The sequence below is a fragment of the Monomorium pharaonis genome, chromosome 8 (genome assembly GCF_013373865.1).
Source record: "Monomorium pharaonis isolate MP-MQ-018 chromosome 8, ASM1337386v2, whole genome shotgun sequence".
NCBI classification, from domain to species: domain Eukaryota; kingdom Metazoa; phylum Arthropoda; class Insecta; order Hymenoptera; family Formicidae; genus Monomorium; species Monomorium pharaonis.
Window position 1 is genome coordinate 1,279,190 of NC_050474.1, and position 20,955 is coordinate 1,300,144.

The window sequence follows — 20,955 nt, forward strand, 5'->3', positions numbered from 1 at the left end:
GTAACAGCGTAAAAAAAAATCCGATCAGCTGATTGTTGCTATTACATAAACTTGCGAAACTAAAAAAACCGCAAACCTGCGATTCATTCTTTATTATATTGTTGTTTCGACATATACATAATTTTTAAGATTTATCTATATATATCGCGCAACCTTCCACCAGTCAGTTTGTACGCATGCTCAATTGCTTTGTTGTCAGTCCCGCATACGATGATTAAATTATTGGCCGGTATAAGAATAGTAGTCTGCTACTTTACGGCTATTGAATTAGCGTCCGTTCAGAGCTACGAATTTAAACTGTTTTCTAGGAGCCTCTAAGATACCTCGTAAACAAAGTCGGCGTGAATATTCATCCTTGTCTATTTTTACGACTTGCGCCAAACATGCTGTGAAATTGCGAGGCGCTATTGCGTGCTTTCAGGAAACAGCTGTGTTTTCGTATAACTTGTCCTCCGTAGGAGTAAACCGCGAGATAGTATTTTCGATGAGTATTCTCGATCTTGCGTCAGCTTCATCCCTCTTTCGTCAGCCCGAGTCTCAACATCGAATTAACAAGCGTTCCGTCCCTGAGACATCCCGCAATAGAACGTTCATGGCTCGATCACGTGCGACCATTTTTCATCGTAAAATTCTTAGAACGAATGCGACAAATTTTATTTACAATGATATAATCTAATTTTATATTACACCAATTTGAACTTTTTATATTCATTTAAACTTGATTTTATTCCAACTTGAAATTATTTTTGTTGTAATTTATAGTTTGTCCGTGAATTATTTTTTCGTGCCTTGACGATTAACAAATAAAAGTACAAATAAAAATTAAAAATAGGTTGAATATTTTAAAAAGATTTATAAGTTATAAGAGAGAAAGAAATGTGCATGTGTATGAAAACAATTTCAATAATTTTAATTTTTGAAATTTTTGGCTACCTTATATTATCGTTGTTAGATGGTTCTTTTAGGCGTCGACAGGTACGTTTCTGAAACGTCTTTCATGGAGAGGCGGTGCCTGCGGAGGTTCACCTTTTCTCGCGTCTTCCACCGACACCTTTCGCCTTCCCTCGGCCGATCGAAGACAGGGGACCCAGCAGCAATAAGAAAGAACCCGAATCAAGATTTACTCGCTGCTGATGTAATACTTCCCGCGCATTTCGATCGTCCGCACTTTTCACGCATCGTTGTCTTTACTTATTATCGCAAAAAAAAAAGCGAAACATCTCAAGTCAAGGTGATCGACTCCTTAATTACCCAGAAAAGGCCATTGGCAGCTTTTTTTAGATAGCATATTGTTGATTTAGGTTGCTAATTTTCTAGCTGAAATGAACGTGTTAATTATGTAACCGCAATTATGTAATCTCTGAATCGTTGATACGACCAGCCCTTATTCTTCTCTTCAATCCTTTTTTAACATAAAAGGAAAAAATACTACTACTACTTAGCTTCCTTCGGGCAGTCTCGTCATTATGAACAATGGACATGTGTGTGTGTGTGTGTGTGTGTGTGTTGTTTACTTTCGCACCTCTAACTTTTCCTTGTTGTTGCTTACCAGATAGTTAGCTATGCGATCGAATGCTGTTGGTTCAATTTTTTGCGGAAAAAAAAAGAAATTCGCGCAAGCATCCATCGTATTTTCGTTGTAACAAGAGGCGGGGAATTAAGGCCGCTGCCTTTGCACAATATCACAGACGCGGCTCGTCTATTTTCATCGCCACCGGATTCGATTTTTCTTCCCTTTCCTCCCTTTCTCCTCTTCCGACCTTTTTTTTTCTCCCCCTCGTCGTATCCTTCAACACAAGCCTGACAAGTATACGTCCCGGCGGTGGTGGCTTGGTATCCTCGCCGGGATACGAGAACACGGTTATCGAATCTTCCACTCTTTTTTCTTCTCTCTTCTCTCGCTCGTACTCCTCCGTCGAGATGTGTATCTGTCACGATTACTCCGTATATATATCGTGCAGCCTCCTTTTGAAATTCATTCCTCCGCCAGCGTACGAGAATCGAAAGATCTCGGCTGTTACGTGGGGTGTTCGCGGTCGATGAAACGATATTCCCAGATGGAAAGAAGAAACGATCTCTCATCATTGACAGAACATTATGAGAGACACGTTGCATTCCTTCTTTTAGTTTTCTGAATATTTTCATTAAATATATTGGCGCCGGGCATCTCGCGCGCAATGGAATCTTTCGCGCTGTTATTCATAACGCAGCAGCCTGAATTTTTCATATTTTTTGCTCCGTTTTGCATATTCAGGAAGATTTGTGTTTCCTAATCTACGCATATTCTTTCGCTCGTCCTTGGAGAACGGACCCTTCCTAAGGCGGAAATAAACTCCGCTCTCGCCCACCCTCCTTTCTCTTTCTTCTTTCTTCTCTCCCTTTCTCCCGTCCTCGCCCCCTCCCCCTTCCGATGTCGTAAAATTGTTTTCCAGGCGTTGGAACTGGTTTCGGAGATCTGAGTTCTGGTTTTCAACGTTGTTTATGTCCGGTCATAGGCTGCCTTCGCTCGGTCCTCGCTCGTATACTTACCCTCTTCCTCGTCTCCTCCCCTGCTCTACTTCCCCGGCGAGATTCTTCACGATTTCTTTCTTTCTTTTTTTTTTCGCGACGTCACAACGTCGACGTCAAAGCTGAATAAGAAACGAGGGTTCTTTCTTCGACGCGAACGATTCAGAACCGGGTGCGAGTCTTCATTTCTCTCTCCCTCTTTTTTTTAAATTTTATTTAGTGCCTGGTGGGCGAACTCGTCGCGATAAATTTTGCTGCCATCGCGATAAAATGCCAATTAGTGATTACGTAAACTATAATATCGTCGATTTGGCAGACGAGGAATTGAGAATATACCGCTAAGAATTTTGATATACGAAACGGTGTTGACTTTATTGGCGGTATTAATAGAAGTTTGCGGCTGTTGTTAGGAGTCGCGCTAGCGGTACTCTTCGTGTGGACAGATTGGGAAGAATTCAAGACCTTGGCCAGAAATTCGTCCGACTTTGGCTTTCTTACAGCTCAAAGAGAAACTCCGGAGCACATCCGTATCGCACATGCGATTTTATAGACTTTCGAAATTTGGGAGACTTAAAATTTCATCCTGTAAATTTACGAATGCCATTTTGTAGTTGGTAATTTGATATTTCGAACGCGCTATCCGAAATTTCGAACTTGTCGCAATTTCGCGGCTAAACCAGAAAAACTGCTCTCACGCTTTCTGATCAGCACGAGCGAGCGAGGTTCTTTGTGTACCTCGGTCTTGAATCGGCCAGTGGGACACAAGATGTCCCAAGTGCGATGCGAGGGCCGAGGACCGAGAGAGTGGAGAATATAGGAGAGAGAGAAAGGTCTGGCTGTCACGTGGCAGACCGGCAATCGATACGATGACGTCGAGCTCGCCAGCGACCAATCAGGCGGCCGCCTCCACTGCCTTGACTATAACAGTGCCATTTACTGATAAGAAAGGGGCATCGAACTCGCAAAGTTTCCTTTGTTCGCGCGATCTTCTCCTCTTCGTCGTTTCTCCCCTTTTTCCCGCCGCTTTCCAACCTCCATTCTTATACTTTCAGCTGAGTTTATTTTTCCTCCCCTTTTTTTACACGATATCCCAGAGAAATTCTGCTCTTAATTTTTAATGACGGGTTATTCTCTCTCTTGACGAGCATAGATTCTTCTTTATCGGGTAAATTTTCAATTGTTACGGAACCGGCGAACTTAATTCAGATACTTTAGCTGGAAAAATATATCACGAACGAATTAAGAATGAATTGGTTTTATCAGTTGGGTATCACCCTGTATATTCGCAATCTTTCTTCGCGTCGCGGAGATGTGTTCCTTGAGACGACACTATGACGACGCAGTCAGCGTCCGTGAAAGAGCGAAAGAGATAAGGGAGGAGAAAGGAGTACGCGCGCTCTGAAAATTGACCGCTTGAATTAAATTATCGGATTTTATCCGAACGACCTTGGGAGCCCCGCGCTGATATCGGTAGATACGTCCCGAAGCACAGATCACTCGCGTGACTCGACTCAACAGGGAGAGAGCGAGAAAGATGTTCGCTTCCTGCTGATTAATTTGTTTGCTCGTGTCGTTGGATAATTCTCAAACATTCTGCCGGTATTGAGCATCATTATCACATTTATTAGTATGACATCAGCTATATTTGTATATGTCCTCATACAAATTAATTTAAATCTGTATTCGTGTTTATAATTAAAATATAATATTTTAATTGTATTATTGTAAAATTGAAAGAAAAGTACGTATTATTTGCATACTTTATTTCTGTGCGACATTAATTTTAGGAGATTAAAGTAAAAAGAAATTTCGGGAATATTCTTGATAATATAATTATTGTATTTTTTTATTATCGCACATGAAAGACAATGGGACACCAGGGAGAAAGAAACAACGTTTATTCTAGATATCCTCTGTCCTCCCATAATACATGATTGTCCCGATAGGTCTCTTCCAAAATAATAGGTGGTGAACGAGCGCAACGTAATAGGTCCTGGACTGGTTCCAGTGGCTCGAAATTGCGATTAAAAACTTGAGCACGACCCAGGTCGAAGGTTTAAGTGGTCGAAAGAGAGGAATCGTGTCGATAATAATCGGTCAATCGGTATTCGTAATACGGCGCACAGAGATAGAATTTGGGCGTCCTTGATGGTTGTAACGTTGACACGTGTAGCCGAGACGCACCTTCGATTATTCAGTCGCAGCGGATGGCGTTTATACTGTCGAACTGATCCACACGATTTCAAGACAGTGGCGTAGTTATTACAAAATAAAAGATCCGGATGATAAAGACGAGCTTTCTTTTTTTGCCGTACTGAAAGAAAATACATGATGAGAAAATACATGATGTACTCATATTATGTCTGAAGAAGAAATATTTATTTCTTATCCGAATCTTACTTGGATGTCAAATTAATCATCGAAATTAGATTAATGAGTGCATTATTCCGATGCACACGCGTTTATCTTGAACTTTGCAGTAGGGACTTTGCTCTTATTTATTTGACGTTATCGAAAACGTGTAATCGTAACAGTAATTTTGATATAGCAGGAAAATATACAAAGTTGACATTTAACGTAAAGATAAAAGAAGACTCCGGTGATCGATCTTTGTCTCTCTCTCTCTCTCTCTTTCTCTCTTGATTTGAAAAGGATTTCTAACGCAAGGTATAACGATTTGTATCTACGCTATTGTGTAGGATGAATAGCCCTTCATCGACCTATGGAATTCCTAACCACCCCGAACAAGTTATGACAGGAAAACCACTTTCGTGTGCGTGCATGCATGTGTAGGAGTGCGTGCGTGTGCGTGTAAGATGATCCTCGAATTGGGTGCTCTTGCATCATTCTTTTAGTATAGGATACTCTATAAAATTAGGATACTCTATAAAATTAGGAACACTATCATAAAATAAAATTTACATTAAAATATTTCAATTAATAATTGTTTTATTAAAAAGTGGATTCTTGATAAGAAATATAATAATGCATGGGGCTATATTTTCTGTTGCACGAAATAATAGACACTTGTGTTTTCTGTTACAAATTTATTTCAATATCGTTATGTCAATCGCATTTTCTTACAAGTTTACGGTAATTTCAGTAGATCCTGCTCACATTTTCTGCTTCCTTCTAATGGAAAGAGAGCCTTATCAGTCGCCCCTATTTATCATTAAATCGCGCGGATATCCGTCACTTTCTTCCACAATTCTTCATCGATTACTCCAGATTTAGCGCGGTGTTTCGCGCCACAATGGTCGCAATAAATCTCGTACGAGATTAATTTCTTTATCGCCACCATGTTGTTCCCTCTGCCGAAGAGGAGATATTTTTTACACGTCCTTCGCTATCGAGCGAGTCGGTCTAGTGACCCACGGCAGCGATAATTGATCCGCTCCGCTCAAAATGGCCTTACGTTTTTCTTGGACTATCTTAGAATACCAAAATGTACGACGTATTACAGTTTTACGCACACATTAGACCTGTCCTAATTTTGATGCCTTGTACACTTGTCCCCCTCGCTCAGAGAGCGAACATTTACTCATCCAATTTCGGCCCATGTATATTTGATGATAAATCATTCTGTTTGCGTGTTACGCTCGAAGTACGCATTAATACATCATTTCGTGCCATTTAGCTCCATGCGAGTCAGCGGAGTGTTTTGTGTTAATCGCGGCTCAAGTAAAATTGCTGGGTTGGAGATTCATGCGTAAGTTCCGTTCGACACACGCGGCGCGCGCGTGTGCTTCTTATTTCGCACGCGTAACGTGTGTACGCACGTGCGTGATAAGACCGGGCACACTCTTGCTCGCAGGCGGAGGAGACGTGTTGTTTTAGGCCAGGCAAACAAGTGCCATAACCCGCGGCGCACTGCCGTCTTACGGTCGGGCGCACCGCTGGATCGTTTGATCGTTTTAGTTGAAAGGAAGTCCTCCGAGAAAACTGTATCCTCGTACAAGCAGCAGCGCAAGGTAGGATACATATGAAACGGTTTCCTATAAAAATCAAACAAGTGCTTTAAATATTTGGGTCGTGGCATCACATTATTATCTATCGATAGCGTAACATCGTGAACAATTTTCTTCCGGCAAGAATCAAACAGAAATCGGGAAATGTAAATGTAAATAAATAGTAAACGTAAAATTTTTAATACTAACCACACAATATTTTTAAAAATAATTTCTCAACATATTGATCCTAAAACCCTTTGTTCGTTTGCTCGTACATATTATGTCTGAAGAAAAATTACCATATTTATACAAAGAGAAATGTACAAGAGGATGTTTTCGTTAAGAGCAAAAGTGAAAAAATTATTGCTTTAGTTTTTAAATAATATTTCTTTCTTTACCTTTTATCTTTATTAGTGTTATAAAAGGAATTATTAAAATTCACAATTTTGTTCTTATACCTATTATATATATATATAGGTATTTGAAAAAAGAAATTCAATAATTTTCTTTTGCATTTGCTACGGCACGGTTCGAAACATCCGACCGATATGACATTTTTTGTTGACACTTGTAATAATATGATGCTGTTTGCTTGTGCTCCCGATAAACGGCGCCGAAAAGTAAGCGTTATCACAATCATGGCAAACACACGAAAAAAATGTCGATGACCGCGGAATGTCGACTTGGTTGATGGAAGTACAGATTGTCTCTTTTTTTTTCTCGTTATATAAGCGGGATCGGCGACCTCGCAAATGGATGATGAAATAGACATAATTCGCAGGCATGTACATTTGATAATCCCGGTGAAATAATACGATTGATATTTTCGCGGAATATTTTAGTGAATTTATTACATCGTAACGTAGTGTATTGAGAAGTTGTTTTGAAGGAGGTTTTTGCCGAATAGTTTCTCTATAATATTATAGTGATATATCGAAAACGGAGGGTTTTACGGGGTTTGCTTCTGATAGATCCGTCTATTACAGCCGTTCTGATAACAATCCCAAACGAGCCGGGGCTCGGGAACTACGTGAGTCACATAAAATAAAAAGCAATTGCTTCTGTTCTTATCTATCGAAGCGGACGGATCTGAAAAATGAGACCTTGGAGTGGTCGGTTATGAAATCGAGATATCCCTTTGTTTTAGGAGAAGGTAAAGCTTACGGAAAATAAACGTGAAATGAGTAGTGAAATATGCGTTTATTCCACGATATTACAATTATGGACATATTGAATTGCTGGACATATGAGAAAATGACATTTCTTAATGGCATCAATGAAACTTACATGCAAATATCTATCTCGTAATAAAAGCGAAAGGTTGTTTACTCGATGATATGAAACTTTTTTTAGGATAATTTTTGTGTCATGTTTTTACTCCGATCTATCAATCACTTTGGCTTTTGTCAAGAAAATTAAGTTATTTTAGGGATTTCGATTTACCGACCGGTGTAACAACTGACACACCTGTAATAACGACTAATTAGAAATGGCCATCGCGTATGCGTGCGTAAGTGTGAGCGTCGGTACGTCGTTCAATCGTGTTGCACACACAGTGTTTCAGAAATCGAGTATCAGCGTGAATGAAAGGGGAAGCGATTTACTGCTGCAGTAGTACACGAGAAACGTGTTACTCGGCAAGTGGCCTTAAATCGTTTCGTATGTCGCAAATTTTCGGGACACCCGTGCATCTGCCGCTCGCAGACGCGGCTGATACCGCGGTTGCGTTGTTATGCATACGATGCACGTTCGGCGCACACATACCTATCGTTCGGATCGCGCGGCAGGCTAATCGGCCGTCTGTGGGAAACGCCGGTAAAGAGAGAACAGCCGCTAATTGTTGGATACGTCCAATTGTCGGACACGGCGGGCGCGAGAGCGCGCAACACCGTCCGCTTAATTGTTGATCTTAATTAAGCCGTATCGCGATGGATTGCAATTAATCCCCGCGTAGGTGGAGACGCGCGACATTACATTTTATCATTCCCTTCCGCTTCTTACGACACTCCGACCGCCTCCCTCCCCGTTTCTCTTCGTTCGCCCGCCACCTCCTCGGTCACGTCGGCACGGCAGTAAAAAGCCATCGCTTCTTTATGCCACTTTAATTCATGCTTTATGCCCTCGCACGTAATTGGCACGTTGCTCCATATCTTCGATGGAGTTACTTCTCCGTACTGATGGTTGATCATTATCGCTATTAACGGCCGCCCGATTTCGCGAATCGGCTACCATTAACTCCTCTCTTTTCATGTCCATTCACCGACTCACGGCAATTCTGTACGCAACAGTTTTCGAAAGGCGAAATGGGCAATAATTTGCGAATAAATTCACCGCGCTGTAAACGATATTAAAAGTCTTCGGGTGTCCTCTCTGGCAGAACTGAATATTATTAGGCAACGACACCGATGGCTCTTATAAGATGCGGGAGAGAGAAAAGAAGTAAAAATTGTATCTTTTATTTTTTTTCCAAGCTCTTTCTTTCCGACGTAAAAAATCGAGTAATAAATTAACGTCTGTCACTTTAACAATCCCTATTGGTCGATATCGATAAACGAAAAATAAATTGCCGCGTTTCATAATCGCCGAGAGCGAGAGACGATTAACGATAGGCGGCGCAAATTCAGTCGGTGTAAAATAACGTCATTCGGACACGCAACTATTTTGCATTTTATTCGATTACAATTTGGCCGTCGAGTTAACGTTTACATCGCGCTCCTCATAACGTCGATTCGGGGGTGGGTTTTCGGTTCCTCTCGAATTGAACGGCACTCCTCGCACACACACACACGTGCGCGCGTATTTTACCCGCTTCGGATATTACGATAATACTCCCGCTGGCTCGCATTGGCGGTCGCCTCGCGCTCGATTTCGCAAACGGCGCGAATAAATTTAACCGATACGTCGGGGGCTCCCTCATTTCGCCCCGCGTACATATACAGTGGTGGTCGATGAAATCGGGCGTGTTTGTACGTTCGTCGAGAGAGGTACTGCTGAGGTATTGAAGTCGAGGCGCCCGCTGCCGCGATAGTCGCGATTCAATCAAACTTTCTCTCCTGCGAAACGATTCGACTCCTCTATCTTACTACAACGAGCCACACCTGCTGGTTGCCTAGGAGAGCCTGTACCGCGGAGAAGATTTCAGATTTAAACGGTGCGATTTTACCTCGACTCTAATTTAATTAATGTAAATTATACGTAATGGATATTCCTCGACGCGAAACTCTTTCTTCGCTCGCGAGGTGAAATACAACACGCGAGGTTTAATTTAATAGGAGATATTTTCTACGAGCGTTGCGTAAGAGGAGAATGACCTCTCTCTCCTAGCACTCAGCGCTATTAGGTGGAAAAAAAGAAGAAAAAAAATTTGGTGGTTGTCGCCGCGCGACGATATGTTGTCGTGTGGGAGTGATATACGCGATACACAATGTGGCACAAGGCCTTCCTCCCAATAATCGGCTTCTCGATCGTGGACGTCGCGTAAATCTCTCTCGGACACGGGTCCCCTCCAAGCTTCTTCTTCTTCGTCTTCTTCTTCGTTCCTTCCTCTTCCCGTTTCTCTTCAGTTAGAGCCGCTCGGTCGACAGCGCGCCGATTTGGAGGTTTATTTTCGCAATTATTTTGTGACGCTTATAGAGTTCGCTACGGGATAATGAAAAGATTTTGCCCTATGGTGAAACGAGGCTTGAACAATTAGTACGAGAGAGTCGCCTTCCCGCACAAGAAATCCAAGGGAAATTATGGTAATCCGCTCATCGGCTCAACTTTTTATGAACACAGGGGTGCCGAGTGAAGAAAACGGAGTCAATAACTGCGAAAGATTGCGTGTACGCGGCGCGAGGGCGTTTTTTTTTTTTCCGAGAACATTGTTAGAGAGATGCGTGCATACACGCGTGTATGTGTGTATTTGGGGGGAGGGGGAGAGATTCAGAATATATTGTCTCTGCCGAAAATATTTTTATCTCGCGCTCATCACACGCCCGAGCATATACCGGAGCGATTTTCGTTCGCAATGTTGATTTGGCGCCACGCTGTTATTATTTTTTTTCTCCCCCAGTTTCACCCTTTCGTCGTTCGAAATCACCGGAGAAAATTATATACGAAATTTTCGTTTCATTCACATTACGTAACATCTCGCGGCCGCCATACCGTTGAAATACGCCACTAAATATTCATGCGGGGAATTTTATAAAGTTCACCCAGGGATCATATTTTTTCTCATCCTTAGTGCTCGGCACCCGCGGAGAGTTACTGTCCCGATTTACTTGGCGATGGCTCGAAGGCGGCAGCTCGCGTATGAAAGCAGTTCCCGCGCACACAGCGGCATCACAATTTACGCTCTGGGGCTGGAGGGATGGATACCTATCCCCGGCGATCGATAAAATTTTCATTTCATGCGTCCTAAGCGGGCACGTCAGGATCTCTCTCTTTCTCCCGTTCTCCCTTCCTCGCCTATCCGACTCTCTGTCTCTCTGCCAGACGCTTGCGAAACCGCGCACGCATGACTGAACAATCGAATCGACTTTTAAACAAGCGCTGCGCCGCCCTACCTATCGCGCCACGCTGTTTGTCGTGTCTCTGCCCCTTTCGGCGACGCGCGGAACGTCGTCGTCGTCGGAAAAATGTACGACTTCCGATTACGACGACAACGTATACGCTGAACAAGCATCACGTTCGCACGGTGAAATCTCAGCCGGCTATCTTGCATTGTTGTCTCTTTTGCTGGCTCGTCTCGAAACGAGACCCTAATCTTCGCTTTCAATTTCGATTACGTAACAGTGTCGTCACCTTCGAGCGCCGGTTTCTTTAACTACCGGCACATCCGGTCGGCACGAGCGGCACCCGCTACTCTTTCTCCCGTTTCGATTAATCCTTCTGTGCGTTTGATGTAAATCGAGGTCTTACATTTGGTGTCCAAACGTGACGGGAATAATACACGACTTTGCGACCGACGCGTGGCGGTGTGGCGATAATTGTGGACCGCGAAATTGGGTCATGTTTTCCTTCAAAGCCCCCTCGAAGCACGCGTGGCCACCACGAATCCAAACGCGGATCCGTGGCGGCCACGACTTTTACGACCGTTTCGCTTTTTTTTTGGCCCTCGACATCTGGCGAGTAACAACGAGCCGCGTTGGAGAGCTCGCTCCCTTTCCGAACCTTTTCATCGGCGACGACGCTTGGGTTTTTCTGTAATAGCGCGAGTCGCTCGCTGCTGCGAGGCGAAAAGGTCGAGCTTCAAGCTCTTTGATTTGTTTTTTTATTTTTATTTTTTTATTTCACAAAAACTCCGATTCTCTCTTGCTAGTCGTCGCGGCACGTAATAATTGGGAGCTGGTGATGCAATTTAGCTTTTTTGAAATTATAACCCGTGTGTGCATTTTATGAAATATGCGCAGCTGTTATCCGCGCGTTATTTTTACCTGTATTCTGTTTTTCCATTTCGCGAAATTGTCTACTTAATTTGTCTCTAATTAGCTATCAAAAAACAATATTCGCAAACAAACGTGTAGTATCGATCGCATTCCGCATAACATATCTGTAATTCTGAAACCGGTGCTTTTTGTCAGAAACGAATATCAATTAGCTCGGTATTTGCGCGCATGCCGAAGGGGAGGGGGGAGCTATTAATATGAAATCTGCACGCGTCTTTGTACGAGGGCTAAAGGGGACAAAGGAGGGTCATATGGACGCGAGTTTGGCATTACGGCGGCAATTTGCGCCAAATTTTGCGAATAACTCTGTTCGTATTGTCTTGGGAACAACTTCGTTAGCGTCGAAACGGACGTGCAAAGGGACTGTAGTAACCCTCTCCGAGCAGCAGCAGAAACCGACGCGACGACATGAAACGTGCGTGCTTTCGTACGCGGCGTCGGCGTCGCGTCATCGACGGTCTCTCCTATAACGGAGTCCGCTCGCGTTCGCGTTCGGAACAGCGTCAATTATACCGGACAACAAAGCGCGGAGCGTGGATAAATCGCGAGGCTAATAGCCCCTTTGTTCACCTGGATCTGGAGCGCCGCCGTTCGCCGCGCAAATCCGATGATAAAATAAACGGCGCGCCGTTTTATCGCGCGCTTAACGAAGTTACCACGGCGCCCATTGAATCGTAATGGGGCGTGTAAGTAGCGCGGTCGCGCGCGGCGGCAATGGGAATCCGTCGTCGTCGTCGTCGTCGTCGTTGTCGTCACTCTTGAAAGGACCGATCGTTTGAATTCGCAGGCGTTGCGTAATGAAGGCATCTTTCAGTTTCAACAATTGCAACAAGATCAGACGCGCGGCGAAAAAGGCGTAAAAGCGCGCCACGGACGCGTCTCGCCGTGAGATTTTTCGCGGAAATGACGCTGATGCGACTGACCATGATAGTTAAACTTCGATAAGGAGATTTCTCTCGAACAGACTTGCTAATGAGCGCCAACTCCACAACTGCTCCGTCTGCTGAGATTTATCAACTAGTAGATATGTCCTTTTGAATTTATTTTTTTTAAACGAACGACGAAGTCCGATGATTAACGATCGTTTAACGAAAGGCTTGTTGAAAGGCTTTATTAAATAATTAATTGTTTTGCCGGCTCTTCGAGTAATTGCATTACCGCCACTCTCGTGTGTGTGTGTGTGTGTGTGTGTGTGTGTGTGTGTGTGTGTGTGTGTGTGTGTGTGTGTGTGTGTGTGTGTGTGTTTGTGTGTGTGGGTGTGTGACGCCAGAGATAATCCAGGTGGCGTGACTTTCGATTAGAGACTCGATTAGAAAAATACTAGTGTGTGATTCACGCGACATGACATAATTTTCCTTTTTTTTTTAATTTTTCCTCTTATCTGCGATCGGCGCATCTCCCGACAGATAATTCCCGTCTGGCGATCGTTAAACAATTTCGCAGTGCACCGCGACGATTCTGGCGCGACACTGAAAGTATTCGCCGGTTATTATGGAGATTATACTGCCCCTCGGGTCCCGCCCTTCGTCGATAATCAAACCGCATTCGTGTACATGATCAAGCCTCCGCTGACAACCGCGGTTGATTAATGGATCATATAGAATAGTCGGTAAAATTATGGCAATTGAAGGCGAGCGGACGAGGGCCGTGTACAACATATAAAGCGTTTTAAAATTAAGCTAATGGTCACTCGTGACTTGGGCCAATGTTACACGGTGGTGTCGTTGAATTTGTATACAGGGTGTTTCGATCGTGTGTGGTTCGCATTTGGACACCTCTTCTCTATATCGCGTTTTTCTCGCACATCGTTACGGGCGTGCTAATTAGTAATTGAAATCACCGTCCTTTTTTTTCCTCGTTGTTTGTCCTCAAGCTCCTCGAGACTCTTGTCCCGCATTCCGTCACCTGTTCTCTCGTAGACGAACTCAACATGTTTTGATGACGAGCGCTCAATGACGACGTTCCACTTGCACTTTGCATCGCGTTGCGGCAATCGGAAAGCGAAATGTTAAGTTCGCGTTGGTAAATAACCACGCGAATGAAAAAAAAAAGCCACGTAAATATAGTGACGCGCGATTGGCAAGGCCTCGTATTTGCGTGTGAGATACGCGCGCCGGCAACGTCATTCTCTCGCGTCTCGAGAGGCGTTCAGAATGTGACAAACATACAACGATCCTCCTCGTCGGCGGTGCCCGATGTTTATTCGCGCGATCTCGCGATAAATGTCGGCGTGTGACGTGCGCGCGCGTTTTCCTCTCCGTTCTTTCTTTTTCTTCTTTTTTTTTTCCCGTGCTATCCGAGCTCGCGCCCACGTGAAACCGCGCTATTTAGCGTCGTCTAATCTTGTTTACGCTATGCAGCCGTGAGATTCCGTCCAAAATGTTGCCGTCGGACTTGCATCGCCAACTCTCGAGCTATCTCAATTTTAGAATATTTTCCGGCACACGGTCGCCTAGGGCGGATATAGGACCGGCGGATATACGATCCAAAATTTAGCGTTGCGCCGCGGGCTAACGTCGTTAAAAATCCACGCGCGTCCCTCGCCCTATAACCCCGATACGCGCGACTCCCCATTAGCGGGCCAAGTGCGGAACTCGTTTACTTTTCGAACCGCAACATTATTATTCCACGTGTGTGTGCAATTTGCGCTATAATTTCGCCGGAGATGCGACCCGTGTATACTTTTCCAGCCGCACGAACCGCGCGGCACACTTGGCCTATGAATTATAATTTTCCGCATTATCGCCGTTGCGAACTTCGCCAATAAGGCGAACAACCGAACAATCTTCTCGCGCGCGCGCGAGACTCGGCTACGACGATTTGGATTTCCATCGGAGGAACGGCGTGGAATTCTAAAGAAGTCCGCGGTCTCTCCATCGCATCGAAACGATGCATTATCCTGCCATCCGGAAACAGCGAGCTCACCGTAATAATGGACCCTCGTTCCTATCGATTTTTCTTCCACCCACGTAAGATACATTAATATATTCATATCTTAACTTTATCAATCTTATACCACGTAAGTCAAATACGGTCTCTCCTGAGCTTTCTTTTCGCGCGGAAAACTTTCCTTACGTCCCCGAAGATTTTTTTCTCAAACCTTCCAACTTTACGGCTATGCTTTTCTCATTTAACGGCCCATAACGGGCGAGGCGAGCTCTTAGCAGCTTTTAGACGTATCAGAGGGGTTCATTTTTATCTTAGAATCTATACATATATACGACGTAAAAATTCTTAATCTCTCAATATAATTAAAGGTGAAATGCTACCTTAAAAAGGCTGTAAATACCAAAATAATGGCGCGAGGTGATTTCTTTTATGAAACATGATTTTCGATAGTTTCTTTCTCTCTCAATGAAATTATCGTCGGAGAACATGTATTTATCGTAGTTTTTATCGCTGTCAATGAAATTTTCCACCCGGGATTTGATTTCTTTTTTATAGCCGCGAAGCTGCCGCATATTTTCGCGCTACATGTCCTTAGTATGTCGCATACATAATTTACGCGGCTTTGTTCCACTAATTATTGTCACGGATGACAATGAACAATAGCGTTTAATGTATCATTATGGAAAGAAATATTCGTCGTATTGTCGTCGTCGTCGCCTGGGAGAAATGCGCGCGACACATAAAGTATGGATATCGCAATAACGATACAATATGAATGCAGGAGAGCCGGAGAGATGCGCTATTTTATACATCGCCATTCATCGTCTGTTTATCATGAAGCGGCTGTCAAGATGTTACGAGTCCAATAAGACGAGCCGAACGTACCTTGCCAGCGGCGAAAGACATAGTGGACGTACGCGCGGCTTTTGCCGGCTACATTGTTTGAATTGCATAGGGCGATTGCGTGCTCCTGAATGAAAAACGGGTGAGATTTGCTACGTGTTGTATGTAAAATTTATGCTCCTCTTCCGGTAATTTCCGCGTGAATGGGAACCAGTCGTATCGCAGGTATACACGTACGGTAGCCGTGTATAATAATCTTCTAGCCGCCATTCATGAAGAGCGACTTTGGGGACCGTGGCACGATTCGAGAGTGACCAGTCTTTCTAGGGGTCTTGGATGCTCTCCCTTCCCTATTATCTTAGTCACGTACAGAAAAACATGGTACACGCGCGCAGTTCGCAAGATGAACGACGTCCGATCGTGCAACGTGCGCGCGTACTTGGCGAAGGAAAATCTCGACGTGACGTGAAATTCTCGGCTTTGAAATTCAAAGACAGGAGAGGAGAAAGGAGAGGGTTGAGGGCGCCTGCCCGAAAGGAGGCACTTGCCACGAAGTCTCAGCGATTCTCAGGCTGGTCGCCAGGAGTCTTCGCCAAGAGAAAAAGGGCTCGAAAAGAGAAAAAAAGAGAGAGAGAGAGAGAGAGAAGGTCCGCCACGCTGGCTACGCTCGCCGAGGATCTCGTGCTGCCAAATCGCGTATACGAGAGTCAATCGAGTAACGTCTAACTACGTCTATGACGTAGCCGGCTATTTTTTCGCCAAGTGAGTCCCATCCGAGTCCCGTTACTCTGCCTCGAACAATCATTGAACGCCATTTTTTTTTTTCTCAATGAGTCCTTAACGTCATAGACGCTGCTTATCTGTCTCCATCTTGAGAATTGAAATTTTATCATTTTCTCTTCCGACGAGTTCTGTTTCCATGGGGATACGCGGAAGAGAATTTTATGCCAATCATCGCGTTTCCGTAATAGGGCTCATTTCCGTCTATCTGTTGCCTCGAAAATTAAACTCGGCGAAATTATACCGGTTTCAATCGACGGACTGCCTTGGATCTGTGACGAGAAAATTGCGAGGAAATGTATAAGAATAATATTCGTGTAGCTTATATGCATACAAATAACTTCATTAATGAAACTGTTTCTGGTTAGGTTGGGATGAAACAGCAATTCCGTGGAGTCCCTGAAAGTTCATGATGTATATCTAATAGCTAATTTAGCGATAAAAAAATATGCTGTGAAAATAGAGCGACGTTGAAAACAACTTAACGACTTATCTCGCATCACATGCAGCGTTTAACGGTTAATGATTATCGTCGATTGCCGATGAGAAACGTTATCGCAGATGCAGCAGGCTGTTCGTTGGCTGCTTTTTACATTCGTAAGCCAAATGTAACGTAAGAATAGTCGGAAAAATATCGGCTCGAGCACGAGCTAACAAGCGGATGTTTACGTAGCGAAATGAACGTTGAATAATCGTCGGTATTAATATTAACATTATGCGTGCCTTTCTTGCGACGATTGCGTAAAGAACGTATCTATAAAATAGCCACTAAAGCGCGAATCTATTGAAATATATCTCCGGGGAGACGAGCATTCGAGGCGATGATTCATGAATCAATTAATCAGATATACGGATTTCTATGTCGGTGCTATCTTTCTCGCCTTTCGCGCGAGAAGAGGGGGGAACGCATCCTCGCGGGTGACCTGGTCTTCGAGAGTCTGTCGAAAAGTATCGAGTAAATTTCCTTGAGTGCCCGGAGTGCCCGGACTACTCTCTCGATCTCCGGCTATACCTACCGTGCCGGCTAACTGACATTGAGTAATTTGTTATTTCCGCCGTAACGAACGCCGGCCGTCATTTAATAATAGATCGGTCGACTCGAGAACTGGCTTCCTTAATGAGACTTTCGGTTATTAAATGTACTTTCGTTTATCTATAATCGACGACCCACGTGTCGCCGCCTGGTCGATTTAGTCGCCAATATTGATAGAAAATGGGCGGAAACTCTCTCGCGGAGCGCGCTTCCGCAATCATGCCGAAAATAAACTCAATTTCGAACCCGAAAATTTGGAAGAAAAGTGCGTTTGAACACGTGTATCGTAAAATAACAATAAAAGGAAATTTGAGAACATTGTGCGTAAATTCACGTAAATATTTAAAATACCTATGCTTCTGTATAAATATAATTTCCGCAAATTAAACTGGCAAATTGATATTTGTTTCCGCAAAGAATAATATTAAACGAGGAAGAGATAGATCATATTTCTTCGCTTCCTTTCCTTATTTATAAACTCGCGTGTTTATCGACCTATTCTGTAATTCATTCGAATGGAAATCTCCCGTTCCCTTCGGTTTCGATGGTTGATTTTAGTGCACGCGGGGACCGATATTCCACCATCCAGTTGGGCAAATCTTTTCCCGTAATGGACGTGCAATAATAATTCCTCAGCCGCAGGCGCGCCGTCTCGGGCCGTTGATTAATCATTTCGCGGCCGATGATTTTAGGTAGGCGCATTTATCCGAATACCTGTTTCGTTTCGCTCGTTCGTTTACCGCCACGCCGGTATCGCACGGTGAAATCGACCGCGCGCCGATGACGATTGCCCGAAGAAAGTGTATATATTAATACGTCTATGTAACCGTGTCTGTGGTGTTTTTTATTTGTAATCTGATTAGGAAATGATAACGAGTCGACGCGCGGAGTCGCGAGCGAGGTGAGTGCGTTTGGTCGACGGCGGGCATTACGTTCGTGCGCGTACACGAGTGCGTTCGGTTATTACTCGTGATAGTTTTTTTTTTTTCCGTCTCTCTCCCTCTCCCTTCGTGAGAGAAGTCAGTTATAACGGATGATGCCCGTGACGTGTCCCACTTGCGTTACGTCCGGTCGTCATTCAATATTCCTCGGCGAAAGCCGGCGCCAAAGTGAAAAGTCTTTTTCACGCGACTCACGCGTGTGCGTGCGCGCGTACGCGGGTTAGCGACCCGCTACAAGGTCGACCACATCATTGTGGGACAAATTATGTTTGCGCGTAGACTGCATTTGTGTCATAACTGCTTACTTTCAGTCTGCTCGCGACGGTAGCACCGCAAGTTGAACCGCAGTTATTTAAATGAATAGTTATCGGCCACGCTGGTATTTTATTATCGCTTCGTTTTTTCAATATAGGCGCGAGGTGAATAACAATAATAGCAATAATAACAATATCGATCGCTGATATGGAAAGTATCGATGAGATAGTTTCCTGGAAATATTTTTTTCACGCCGTTAATAAACAGCGAGATAACGCGTAGACAATGCGTCACTGTATTAGTAACGCTTCAATGACTAAACGGTTCGAGACATATGTAACGTGGCTTGTGAAATGTTCACATTATCTAGATTCTTCTGAAAAACAAGGGTTATCTACGGCTCCCCTCTGCAAAAAGTCTCTCTTATGTAATAGGTCGTCGAAATTTAATTTGCATAGTATCGTATGGTCTCGACATCGGAGCTATTGTGATCTTCAGGGTCTTTCGCGGACTTTATTGCGAATTCGTCGTCGCTGCAGGCTTACCTGCAATTTTATTTCCTCTCCCGCATGCCAGAACGTATACGCAAGAAGGTCGAACGCTTCGAGCGAAGGAGTTTTTACACGTATGCGGAAGAGGAGGTGATGGTGATGCGGGAAGGGCTCGGTGGGAGGGGGACGGGGGAGCGGGGGCGAATAAAAAATTTCACCCGTTCATTCGTGAAAACGAATCCCGCGGCGCGGGAGACAAAGAATTCGTTGTTCGAGCTGACCGAATCGTTTCGAATTGCGAGCACGTGCGATATGCATGACGAATATGGTTGTTTACGCCCCACCGTTTACTCCGACGCATTTTGTTGAAACGATCCTAAATGCGATTACGTCAGCGATCGATCGATCGATCGCCAGGACTACTCTTCCGATCGGTGAAGGCTCGGCTAATAAGTCCGACAGGCGGAATATTTATAATGGATGAGTTGATTTCAATATCGGCGCGCAAGGAAAACTGACAAACAGGAACTATAAATATTAACAAGCTCATATCTAGTAAATTGCATTACGCGGTGAAACGTGACTCGAGTCACGTACAGTCAACGCTCGTTTATTTTCTAATGATATATTCTATCCATCGACAAAATCGTTTGCATATTAGAACTGCGTTGGAAAAGACTAGAAGAAGAAGAAGAAAATGAAATCCGGAAGCCAACGGAATTATCGTTGTAATAGGCAATGTCTGATCCCGCGTGATTTTTCGCATCTCGCGTGACAAGGCGTGCAAAAAGTACACCTGTGACATTTTTTTTAACGATGTATCAGTTACACGTTCTCCGACACGGCAGGTTCTCGCAGTGCCTTTTTCTGCCATGCTTAAACGTTCGCATAATAATTCCGTATTGTTTGTTCTATTCGATCGATTAAGGAGCAATCACACGTTGCAGAATATAACACGGTCATTAAACGCGATACTCTATGTAGCGTGTCCAGTGTGCTGAGCTGTAATTTATGCCGATATCTATCTAGATGCCCACATATCTCTCGCGAGACGTGTAAACAAAGGTATGAGGTGATGTATTAATCAGTAGTAAAGACGAACCGTTGAATGATGTAACGCAAATACCTGATTGCGTAGATCGCTTTCGGATGACCCGGAAACCCACTCCTCGATATTTGCGCACGTGTGGCGAACGCGATTATGTAATTAATATTGCGATTAATGGCACCCAACCTTCCTTTGTGCATATTAATATAATTAACGCTCTTTATCGGCAAAGCGGCGATACAAGCTACGAGACATGCATACATGTATGATATATATATATGTATGTATATATATTTTACGCGCTATGTAAAAGCATTCGATTTGTGTAAGTGAAAACGTGATTGTGTACTTTCTCTCTTTAACGCCGAAAACTATCGAGGCCCCGAGGCGCGTGTGAACAAATAACGGATTGGCGCCAAACAACGTGATTGGGCTGGCCAATTATTGCGTGGATACTAATACAAAGACGGATCTTTCTACCTGACACACTACTAACCACAAGCGCGGAGTTCGAAACTCGAATAATTGTTATATTTCTAGACAAAGCAGGGGCAAACAATGATCGCCGTGTGCAGCGGTAGAATGAAATTCTTTAGAAACTTTACGAGAGTAATATTTTTAGTAAACTTGGCTAATTCTTTTCGTGTGATTTTCTCTTAAACTTTTCAAGTATATTTATTTATTTAGAAGTTATTTGATCGATTGCCTACAGCATCAATCGATTTCGATACGTGTCTCTAATCTATACGTTTGTGTCACGCTTTTGTTTACAGCACCGTTTCTATTTT

The 20,955-nt window shown here is 43.9% G+C and overlaps 1 protein-coding gene and 1 long non-coding RNA gene across 4 annotated transcripts in view; one reads left to right on the top strand and one right to left on the bottom strand.

The window, feature by feature from the left end:
* The window catches only part of LOC105840631 (sestrin-3), a 172,601-nt gene that overhangs the window by 136,845 nt on the left and 14,801 nt on the right, over window positions 1–20,955 (top strand). The gene's annotated exons all lie outside the window — the stretch shown is intronic.
* Window positions 1,762–20,950, bottom strand: LOC118646815. Its single transcript, XR_004964243.1, has 2 exons — window positions 6,666–20,950; window positions 1,762–6,503 (listed from the first exon to the last, which is right to left on the bottom strand). It is a non-coding gene; the product is annotated as an uncharacterized LOC118646815 (long non-coding RNA).